The sequence below is a fragment of the Sciurus carolinensis genome, chromosome 5 (genome assembly GCF_902686445.1).
Source record: "Sciurus carolinensis chromosome 5, mSciCar1.2, whole genome shotgun sequence".
In the NCBI taxonomy this organism is placed as follows: Eukaryota; Metazoa; Chordata; class Mammalia; order Rodentia; family Sciuridae; genus Sciurus; species Sciurus carolinensis.
In genome coordinates this window covers 153,323,763-153,336,424 of record NC_062217.1, presented here as the reverse complement: position 1 = coordinate 153,336,424, position 12,662 = coordinate 153,323,763, and the positions used below count along the sequence as shown (strand labels likewise).

The following is a 12,662-nucleotide window of genomic DNA, read 5'->3' as shown; positions in this document are numbered from 1 at the left end:
AGGATAAGAAGAAAAGTAGCATAATTGTATTTTTTTTCCTCTGAGAAATAGGATCTTGATAAGAGCAGATGCTTTTTGGAGAGAAAAGGCAGATCTTGCGATTAAAGAGTCATTATCCAGTGGTCATCTGAAAGCACAGGCCTCTTGATTTCTCTCTTGTTTGGAAAGTAAGACGTAACAGTAGGAGACGGAGCTAAGGCAGCTGATAAATAGAGACTCCACCTGCAGAGAGGAGAGAACTGCTTTTCTTCTCTGTGTGTCAGGACAACTGGATAGAGAATAATAATGTAGCTGGTTGGCGAGTGCACAGAGCTGCCCATTAAGGGGTGGACATAGACCAGCACTCACAGGGCACACCCATGCATGGCTGGATGCAGACACAGAGCCCTGCGGAGGCTTTAAGGTGCAACTTTCAGTCAGTGTTTCCTCTGCAAGACTGAAATTCCATTCCAGCTCACAATTTTTGACAGGGCCTCTGGAACAATAATTTGATTTTTTTTTCACTGCTTTAAAATTCTATAGCTCTATTTTATGACCAGGCTTATGGTTGGAGCTGAGCAGAATTAGAGATATTGCCCTAAATTTCTGACACCCTTTCTTCTCCATTTGCTCAATAAAAAAAAAAAAAAAATTGAAAAAAAAAAAAAGGAAAGGAGTACATGAAGAGATACATTATTTTTCTTAATGAGAGGTGAGCCACAGGATTCAGGTACTCATACCCACACTTGTGGCTCACTGATGATACACGCAGGGTGTGTCCTGCTGGATTAAATAAGGGATAAGGGGAAAGTAGGTTTCTCATGTGCACCATGACACCATGGCTGTTTAAGTCCTGTGTTAAGAAGGAAACTAAAGTCTACTTGAGTTTTGTCATGGAACAAGGGCACAACATGGGCACCAGATGGTTGCCATCTCCAGTTGACAAGATCAGTCACTTAAAATTCTAGCTCTGTTAAATGTTTAATGAATGACTTTGGTTAAAATGGTCCCCATTCTGGGTCTTCTTTATCTGTTAAATAAACAGATTGGTTTAGAAGATTGGTAATGATTTTTATTCAGCAAGCAGAATCTGGGTTTAGGCAAAATTTCTAGTTTCTACTGGTTGGTCCATTTAGGTTTTTTATCTACCAGCAGTTGTTTGATTATATTAGTCATGGTCTTTAAAAACAAGGTGCCACTTCCTTAACAAGACCCCTAAAGTGCAAGAAGTTAAATCAAGAATCAATATGTAGGATGAGTAATAAGTGAGATGAATTCAAACTAAAAACTTCTCAGCAAAAGAAACAATAATGTGAAGAGAGAGCCTACAGATTGGGAGAAACTCTTCACCACATGCACCTCAGATAAAGCATTAATCTCTAGGATATATAAAGAATTCGAAAAACTTAACACCAAAAAAACCCAAATAACCCAATCAATAAATGGGATAAGGAACTGAACAGATACTTCACAGAAGAAATACAATCAATCAACAAATATATGCAAAAATGTTCAACATCTCTAGCAGTTAGAGAAATGCAAATCAGAACTACTCTAAGATTTCATCTCACTCCAATCAGAATGGCAATTATCAAGAATACAAGCAACAATAAATGTTGGTGAGGATGTAGGGGGAAAGGTACACTCATACATTGCTAGTGGGAATGCAAATTGGTGCAACCATTATGGAAAGCAGTATGGAGATTCCTCAGAAAACATGGAATGGAACCACCATTGAGTATAAACCAAGGAGTTTATACTCACAGGGATTAAAATCAGTATACTACAGCAATGCAGCCACATCAATGCTTATAGCAGCTTAACTCACAATAGCTAAACTATGGAACCAATCTAGATGTCCTTCAACAGATGAATGGATAAATAAAATGTGTGTGTATATATATATATATACACACGATAGAATATTACACAGTTTTAAAGAAGAATGAAATTCTGGCATTTGGTGGTAAATGGATGGAGTTGGAAAATATGCTAAGTGAAATAAGTCAAACTCAAGAAATCAAAGGTCAAATGTTTTCTCTGATATGCAGATACTAATTCACAATATGTGGGGGTGGCACTAAGGAAGAATAGAGTTACTTTACATAAGGTAGAAGGGAGTGAAGGGAGGGGAATGGGTATGGGGGTAGGAAGGATATTAGAGTGAAATAGACATTATTACTTCATGTACACATATGACTGCATGACTGATGTGATCCTACAATATATACAATCAGAAAAGTGAGAAATTATACTCCATTTATGAATGATTTATCAAAATGCATAAATTCATTCTACTGTCATGTATAACTAATTAGAACAAATAAAAAATAACTTAAGAAAACAAGGTGCCTCCACACATCTAGTCAAATGGCTAATTTTTTGAGATAATAATAAGGAATAATGTTGAAGAGGTAAGAGTAAGCCAGAACTCTCAGACAATGTACAAAGAGTAAGCTAGAATGTAAGTAAGTAGAATTCTAGTAAGTAGAATAAAACACTATGACCCTGCAGGAAAAAGTTGGGTTTTACAAGAAATTGCACAAAATTTTTCAAAAGAGGTTGCATCATTCCATAATTTATGATTTGGCATTTGCAATTCTAGAAAGTTAGTGAAGAGAAAACAGATGTCCAAAATAATAATTTTTAAAAGTTCACAGCCGCTTATTCACAACAGCTGAAAATTGGAAACAGGCAAGGAATTCCTCGATAGGAAAATAAATGAACCAGGGTATATTCACACAATGAAGAGAAAATAACAAATAATGAGGTATTTTATGTACACATGTACATAAGTATATACAGGTCTACATGAGAAGGAATGTTTTATACTTGATTTATGATCACCTGGGAGAAAATGTGTCAAGAAATCTTGAACTATATTTAACAATTGCAAGTTGAATCTTTTAAAGCATATAGGTTTCTTAAATTTACATTGAAATGAATCAAAAAATCAAAAAAGAATGATGAATGGATAGACTGACATGTGACAAAACAAGCAGAGTAAGCGTTCATAGCAGACGACGGTGGCAGATATGTGGATGCTCACTGAAGAATTCCTTCAACTCCAGTGTAGGTCTGAAATTATTCATAATAAAATATTAGGAAAACAAATTATCAAAGGAATCTGAGTGTGCTTTTGTTTTTCCTGACTCCTTGAATGACTGGCCATGACTGTTCTATGTTGCCCTTCCGCTTTGGTTTGCTAAGCTGTCCTTCATCTTGTCCCCCCTCTCACCGCCAGGCATTTTTCTTCCTTAACAGTTTTCAGGAAACATTGGCCACTTCCACCTCATCCTCCTCAGCTCTGAATGGCATCCCTGGCCCTCTTCCTGCACACTCTTCTCATCTCGAGACTCAGGTGGTTGGGCTCTGCCAGGCCAGGGCACCCACCCTGAGAGGAGTGGAACTCCTCCTGTCCCAGCAGATTTGATCTTGTCTCCATCTGGCAGCTTCCCTAGGAGATCCCTGGCCAAGTGAGGAGGAAGGGCTGCGGGACGAAGGGATGCCTGCTGAGGTGGGAGAGCACACGCCATCCTGCCAGCCAGTCAGGGCTCGGAGCCACAGCAAACAAATTGTGCTCAATGGAAATGCCTGGTCTCTGTGTGGCAGGCCACAGACATCTGGGCTAGGGAAATGGCAGAAGCTAATTTCGCTTTCTAAATTGCTTTTGTTTTTCATCAGCAGTTATAGCACCATGGCTGAATTCACCTTCCTTACAAAGTAGGAATACTCCACAGGATTCTTGAGTTCTTCATTGGCCACTGATATGGGGTGCCCAAATGCTAAATTAAATCAAGTATTTTAAGGTTCATTTACTCAAATCTATTAGGCAAGCAGACACATTTATTAAGCCAGACCTCTGCTAATCCTAGCAAATTGGCCATTCAGAGTCCCACAAATCCAGCAGGCAGCCGATTGACTTCTCTGTCTCTACTTAGTCCAGACTGCAGAACCAGCTTCACAGTGAAGCTCCCTAGAATAATACCTCATGCCCTGCCTAGGCTGTGGGTCACATCTCTCCCCATGAAGAATCCCTCATGTGTGACAGACAGGTCACCTATTACCTACTGAACCCAACAGGAAATCAACAAGGCTCTGAGAAACTATTTAGTTATGAGATTTCCACTTTCCTAATGGAACAGGGAGTCACAGGGAAATCTTTCAATGCAGACAACACCAGTTTCCCAGACACAGTAAGTCATATTAATATTGCATATTGCCAAATCCCCACAGTTCAGAATGTACACCTTGATAAAAGCTGCCATTCCCAAGCTGGAAAGACTATACAGTCACAATGTTTGCCTTACTTAAAACCTTCAGCAGCTTATTTAGCAGTGTATGAAAGGGACTTATGAAGTGAGAAGGCAGAATACATAATACGAGCTTAGAACTATGTAAAAAACTTTAATATACACAAAGATGATGAAGAAATAAAGCCAAAGAGCATTTATAGTTGTTTTTACTGTGGGATAAATGTGTAAACTCTCAGGTAAAAAATTACACCAATGCACATGCACAAATACATCCTGAAATTCTTTGAAAGTATCTAACTTCTGAAAGTATCACTGACAATGAATCTAGTTCTATGCTTTATCATACTATACAAAATCTGGGTTTCTATGGCAAAAAGCATATGCTTCGATGTCATTCGAAGTCATCTAGACTATCCTCCCATCTTTCAACTTTTCCTCCATCTTCTGCCCAATTGAATCCTTTGCTTTGGCTGAATTAGCCCACATAGAACATGAACATTCCCAAAACTTTACCTTTACACATAGATCACTTTCCTCTGTGCCTCAAATATACTGCTCCTTCAATGCCAGCTTAGGACCAATTTCATACATGACTCACTCTGTGACCCACAAAGCCCACATCCATCACTTCCCAAGCTGCTTGACTTGACCAATAATAGTACATTCCTACTGCTTCTCCTTCTTGCCTCTTTTCTTGGATGTTAACCTCATATTCCCAAATAGATTATGTTTCTTGAAGGCAACAAATAGAATTTACACTACTTTGTATTCCTCGCAACATCTACTGCAAACGACAGCTTCTGAAAAAAGATCAATGTAGGTACTGATGCCATTTCACATCCCCCATTGATAGGCCTATGGGTATATAATCTATCTGCTGGATTTCAGATATGCTTGCTCTTTTCTGTTTACTTATACATTGTACCTGCTCACCAATTACTGTATGCACGCTCATCTCGCCTTCTCTTTTGGAATGTGATTGCTTTCAAGGTAGGGATAATGTTATATGTGTCTTTCTATCCCACAAGGGAGAGTTAAGAAGCACAGGCCAATTCATTCCTATGAATATATTTTTTTAAATTGGAACCACTTGGTTGAACTTTCCCATTTCACCTTGTCAGTCTCCCCTCTACCCTTCTCTCACACAGACATACAAATATCCATCCATAAACACTACCTTCCAAGGTTGTTATCCTCAGTGTTCTTGTATATTCTCTGTAAAATATGATAATTTTTCCTTCATCAGTGACGTTCTGATGATTAAATAATGTGTATTGAGAGGCTTGTCCAAAGCCAGTACAAGGAATAAACATTCAAAATTAGTATTAGTCCCTTTCCTTTCACAAGTCAGTTTACTAGTCAAAGGGAATCAAATAGCTGCAAAGTCACAGCATTCACCATGACACCCAAGGACATTCGTTTCTTTGCCAAATATGGTGCTCTGTGGATCAATTATTGAGCACAGTACATCGATACCTTGATGTACTTCTGGCATGGTGTTAGGCAAAAGCACTGAAAATCTACCCCTTTCAAATGGAACAAATAACCATTTTTGAAGACAGGAATGCATTCCATATAATCAAGTCAGATTTGTCACCTAGATGTAGATGCTATTAGTGCCGATGATGAGCATAACAGTGTCTAATATTTCTAAATACTTAGATGTGTTCAAAATGATTCACATTACAGTATTTACTGAATCCTCACTGCCATAATCAATTACACTTGCTACTGTTATTACTCAGACATTACAATTAATAAAACGAGGCTTAAGGAAATTAAATGGTTTAACTAAAGGCATACAGCAAAGAAGAACCTATCTGGACTTCAACCTAAGTTTGTCTTATTCTGAAACTATTTTATCCTACTGCCCATCATATACTATCATCATCTTGGTTCTTTGAGAACAAAACTGACTGTAAAACCCTTTGGGGTCTGGGTATTTGGGTAGTACCTCATGCTCTAACTTGTAGATTGTAAATTCATAACCCAAGGATAACTCTGGTCATCAATTACAAAAATAAAGCTATAATGCCAATACATAATTCAAAAGTCACCCTCCCATAATAAAGTGCAATGTGTGTGTACCTGTGTGTTTGTGCGTATGTGTCTGAGACAGTTCAATTAGTAACTCAATGATGTCTATGTATTAGGTGTTAGTATCATTGCTTTAGACAAAAGGAAAGTGAGAGAGATCAAATGATTTATTCAGGTTGGCAAAGGTAATTGTGAGGCAAATAAAAAGTAGAATCCTCAATCACTTTGTCCATTTGTTTGTTTTTTAATCAGTTACTTTGTTAGACCCTTTATGGTACTTTAGGTCTCAGAATCAGCACTCAAATGAAAAAATGGCACTGTGGAAGAACCTTGTGTCTTCTTTGCCAGCTGTTGAATAAGTTGCTGTGTTAGTAACAGCCAAGAACTGATGCTCCTGCACACAGAAGCTTCTCAATAAAGATTACCAGGGAAGTGGCCATAAAAGGATGGAAAAGCCAAACCCTCACATTCTCAGAAGAGAAATAGGTTTAAAATCTTCCTATTTCCAATGTCTTCTCCATGGATGATTTTCTAGTTCCTATTTATTATTTATATCTCTTGCTTTGGAAGAGAGATGGTAGGTCTATGACCTAGTGGTGCAGCAAAGCATCCTGGAACTGAGGAACAGTGTCTGATAGATGGGAACTAAGAACCCTGGGCTTGAGCTATGGCTCTATAACGTATCAGGTGTTTGAACTTGGGCTGTATACCATGCACAGAGAAAGTCACTTCCCTGTTATACTAAATAGGGATCTTACTAAATTCCCTACCTATTGTACTGGGGAATAATAATCCCAGAAATGCAAAGGCATTGGTCACCCATACTAAGAAATTAATTTATCCTAAGAAATTAATTTAAAAGTAAGAGGCAAATAATGCAAACTGAAAGAGGTCCCAGGTCCACAAATCTTCTATCTTTTACCAACCCACTGTAAAACTAAGTTTCAAGGACATCATTAAAAGCATGCATTTGCTAAGGACATAGTATGTGCTAAGTAAACATGTAATCAGAGTTTTCATAATAATCAAGGTGAGATAGGCATTATCTCTCCAGTTTACAGTGAATAAATGATATATTAGAAAGATAACTCGATTGAGTTATTGGGATCCTTGATTGATCCTTAAGGTTCATGTTTCTTCTACCACACAATGCTGTCTCCCTAGAAAAGATCAAGGCTGAATCATCCCCCACTCTTACCACTCAGGGGTGAGGCTAGGGACAAAATTCTTTCTGCTCATTACTAACTAGTAATTAAATATTTATTTTACCTCTTTTATATCCTGCATCTCAAAATCTGATGTGCTGTCTCAGATTTTTTTTTAAATTAACTTATTCTCCTAGATAAGCCCTGCCAACCACATCATGAGTTTTCAAGGAAAACACAAATATCAGAGTTCTAAACTCCAGGGTGATCAGTTAGTCACAGGAGGCCATAATAACTTTGTAAATTTTATAACCAGTGTAACTGAGAACTTACCAGGTTCTCCCAATAAATACTAGGAAAAAAAATGTGTTTGTGCTTTTGGCAGGGAGAGAGACAAAGAACAATTTTCAATATATCAACATACTCTGACTTAAAAAAAAAAAAAAAAAAAAAAAAAAAGTCTGCCCTCAGAAGAAACTAGTAAATCAGAGCCTAATCTTCTTTGGGTCTACCATAGTCTGATTGCCCGGGGGAAGGGATATATCCAACTCTATCCCCCTCTACCCATCCTATTCTTCCTTGGGTAGGACCTTGAAACACCTGTGAAATACATGGTTCAGGGTCAAAGCCTTATTAAAAACTGAGACCTAATATAGGCCTGTAGAATGCTTCCCTTTCCTATATACCTTACCACCACATTACTAAAGACCTATTTATAGCAGATCTTCTCACCCAGTACACCATGTCTAGATATCAAGAAAAATTACAAGGCATACTAAAAGGCAAACACAAAATTTGAAGAGACAGAACCTCAGAGACAGATATGGCAGGGGTGTTAAAATGATCAGACTGGGAACTTAAAACAACCATGATTAATATACTAAGGGCTCCAACTGATACAGTAGACAACATGCTGGAAAAGATGGGCACTGTAAATGGAGAGATGAAAAATCCTAAGAAATAACCAAAAATAAATTGTCAAAAACACTGTAAAGAAATGAAGAAAGCCTTTGATGGGCTTGTTACTAGACTGTACACAGCTGAGGAAAGACTCTAATATCAAGGATATCTGAACAGAAACCTCCAAGCTGAAAAGGAAGGGACCAAAAATGAAAAATGGAAAACAATAATAACAGAAGAGATTATCCACATTCACTAGGCCCAATTTCTTGTGAGGATAGGTTTTTTTTAAAAAGCCAGATGCGCTGACGTATTGCAAAATGATTCCTTTTTCTCTTTCCCTGTTAGAGCACAAGGACATGGGACAATTACAAAAAGCGTAAATATATGTAATGTGAATACCAGAAGAAGAGAGAAAAGAACTAGAGAAATATCTGAAACAGTAATGAGAATGCCTCCAAGGTAATGTCAGATGAGTCAGAGACAGGAAGATCAGTGAACAGCAAGCAGGGTCAACGCTGAAAACACTACACCTCGGCATATCACTTTCAAACTACAGGAAATCAAAGAAAAATTTTAAATCCTGAAAGAAGAAGGAAGAAACAAACACTTTACCATTAGAGGAGAAAAGAAACATCCTGTTTTTCCTTAGGAACTGTGGATAAGAAGAATGCAGAGTGACATAGTTAATGTGTTGAGAGAAAACTCCCACAAATCTGTTTTTTCAGAGAAAAAAAAAAAAAAACCACTAAAGCTTCTCACTCAGTACCCTGAAAAATTATCCTTCAAAATTGAAGGAAAATAAACTTTCTTAAACAAAAATAGGTGGAATTTGTCGCCAGGACATCTATCTTGCAAGATTTATTAAAAGAAGTTCTTCAGAGAAATGGAAGATGATGTAGGTCAGAAACTGAACCACGTAAAGAAACCAAAACACTGAAGAAAGAATAAGTGAAGGTTAAAATCATGATAAGTTTAAAATTTTAATTATTAAATATTATTTTAATTATTAAACAGATAACAGTGTATTCAAAACAATAATAGCAAGAATGTACCTGGTTATAGAGGTTTATTCAAATAACACGTATACTTACACATAAGAGAAATGAGTGATGGTACTAACACTAGAAGCAGGAGGGAGGAATTATGATTTTGTATTATTAAGTACTCACAAGAACCATGGAGACATACAGTGTTATTTATTATGAGCTTGGATTAATTGTAAAAGTATGTTTCAATTCTAGGGCTAAATGAAGTTTATAAAAAAACAAATAAGTGATATACTAAGAAAGGAGAAGAAATCAATAAGGACATAGTTGAACTCAACACTCTCATCAATCAACTGAATTTAACTGACATCTATAGATTACTTAATCAAAAAAACAGCAGAATACACATTATTCTGAAGTCTACATAGAACATTCACCAAGGTAGACCATATTCTGAGCAATAAAACACACTTTAACACATTTAAAGGGAGAGAAATCACACAATGCTCTCTTTCAGATCACAGTGGAATTAAATTATAAATCAACAGCAGAAAGATAACTGGAAAATGCCAATATATGTGGATTTTAAACTACACACTTCTAAATAACATGAGTCAAAAAATAAATCTCAGGTGATATTAAAAAGTATTTTGAACAAAGTGAAAATGAAAACACAACTTATCAAAATGTATAGGATGCAGCAAAAGCATGCTTGGAGGAAAATTTATAGCATTGAGTAATATATTAGAAAACAAGAAAGAACTAAAATTGATCATATAGGCTTTCACTTTAGGAACTAGAAAAAGAACAAATTAAGTTCAAGGTAACCAGAAGGAAAAAAAAATTAGAACAGGAATCAAAAAGAAAATCAATAAAACTAAAAGCTAGTTCTTTAAAAAAATCAATAAAGTTGATAAGCCTTTAGTCAGGCTAAGAAAGGAGAGAGTAGACAAACACAAATCAATCTCCCAAATGACAGACAGGGCTTCACTACAGATCCCCTGCATATCAAAAGGATAATAAAGAAGTTTGAGGAACAATTATAAGCCTATAAATTTAATAACCTAAATAGAACAAATCAATTCCTTGAAAGATATAATCTGCCAAAACTCACACAAAATGCAACCTAAAATCCAAATGGACCTATATCTTTAAAGAATTTGAATCAATAATTAATTACCTTGTAATAAAGAAACAGGCTCATATGGTTTTGCAGATAAATTCTACCAAATGTGTAAGGAAGAAATTATGCCAATTCTCAATATCCAAAAAAAGAAAAAAATTCAACAAAATCCAAAGTATTAGGAGGAAATAAACCCCTGTGACTAAGCAGTGATTAGAGTAAGGTTTCAGTATGCAAAGTTAACATACAAATTTGATCCCTTTTCTGTATGCCAGTAATGAACAAGTAGTATTTGAATTAAAAAGCACAATACCATTTACATTACCATTGCCAGAAATTAAATTCTTAGCTACAAATCTAACAAAATACGTGCAAGATCTATGTGAGGAACACTATAAAACTCTGTTGAAAGAAACGAGGACTATATAAGTAAATTGAGAGATAGTCTATGTTCATGGATAGGAAGCTTCAATACTGTCAAGATGTCAGATCTCACCAACTTGAGCTATAAATCTGATGCAATCCCAATCAAACACCTCATGAAGTTATTCTCGTTTTATATGAAGAGGCAAAAGACCCAGAATACCCAATAGAGCATTAAAAAAGAATAATGTTGAAAGACTGAGTATACCTGACTTCAAAACATATTATTAAACTACAGTAATCAAGGCAGTGGGACACTGATGAAAGAAAAGGAAAATAGATCAACAGAAAAGAGTGGAGAGCCAGAATTGGATTCGTGTGATCTTCAACAATGGAGCAAAGGCAACACTACAAAACAGATACTTCTTTCAAAAAATGGTGCTGGAATATCTGCACATTCAAATGCAAAAGAAAATGAATCTAGGCCAAGACTCTGTGCCCTTCAAAAAATGAACTAAAATGAATCATAAGCCTAAATATAAAACATAAAACTAAAAATCCTGGAAGATAATGTAGGACAAAACTAGATGACCTTGGATATGACAATGGTATTTTAGATACAACATCAAAAGCACAACCTGTAAAAGAAAGAATTGATAAAATGGACCTCGTACTTTTTCTGCTCAGCAAAGACACTATCGAGAAAATGAAAAGACAAACCACTGTCTGGGAGGAAAATATTTGTGAAAGACATCAGGATTATCCTTTAAAATAAATAAAGAACTCTTAAAATTCAACGAGAAGAAATGAACCAACCTGATTATTTAAAATGGGCAAAAGATCTTAATAGACCCCTCATCGAAGATGATACATAATTGGCAAATAAGCATATGACATATTCTCCACATGCTATGTCACCAGGGAAATGGAAATTCAAACAATGAGTTACCACTACATTCAGAATGACCAAAATCTAGAACACGACATCACAGAACACTAATGAGGATCTCTCATCCATTCCTAGTGGGAATGAAAAATGTTTCAAACCCTTTGGAAAACAGTTTGGTAGTTTCACACCAAAACAAATAAGCAGCAATCATGCTTTTGGTATTTATCCAAAAGAGTTGAAAACTTATGTCTACATAAAAACCCAAACATGGATGTTCACAACAGTTCTATTCATAATTATCAAGACTTGGAAGTGACCACGATGTCCTTTGGTGAGTGAATAAATAAACTGTGTACTTCCAGATTACGGAGTATTATTCTGCACTGAAAAGTGATGAGCTATGATGTCATGAAAAGACAGGAAGGAAACTTGAGTGAAGAAAGCCCATATGTAAAGCTATGTACTACGGGATTTCAACCATATGTCATTCTGAAAAAGGTAAAATATAGAGGCAGTAAACAGATCAGTGATCAGGAATTAAGAAGAAAGGAAGGAGGAGAAGATAAACAGATAGCAGTTAAACTGTTTTGTTTTATATTACAGTGGTAGATATATGTCATCATATATTTGTCCAAACCCACAGAATGTGTTCACCAAGAGTGAATCCCAATGGAAACTAGGTATTTGGGGTGGTGATGGATCAGTGTAGGTTTATCAGTTATAACAAATGCACCAGAATGGTAGGGATGTTGATAATGAGGGAGGCTATGCATTCCTGGGACCAGGGCTCTATGGGAAATCTCTGTAGCTTCCTCTCTATTCTGCTGTGAACTTAAAAGTTCCCTAAAAAAGTTAAGGAAAAGGAAAAGCAAAATAGAGAAGAACATTAATAGGATTCATTAAATCAAGGAACCCTTAGCCTAAATACTCCCATCTTCTATTATACAATTGTGATAATTCTGCCTCATCAGTTGCTGGGAG

At 36.3% G+C, this 12,662-nt stretch overlaps 1 protein-coding gene across 1 annotated transcript in view; it reads right to left on the bottom strand.

The window, feature by feature from the left end:
• The window catches only part of Sorcs3 (sortilin related VPS10 domain containing receptor 3), a 584,659-nt gene that overhangs the window by 16,353 nt on the left and 555,644 nt on the right, over window positions 1-12,662 (bottom strand). The window lies entirely within an intron of this gene.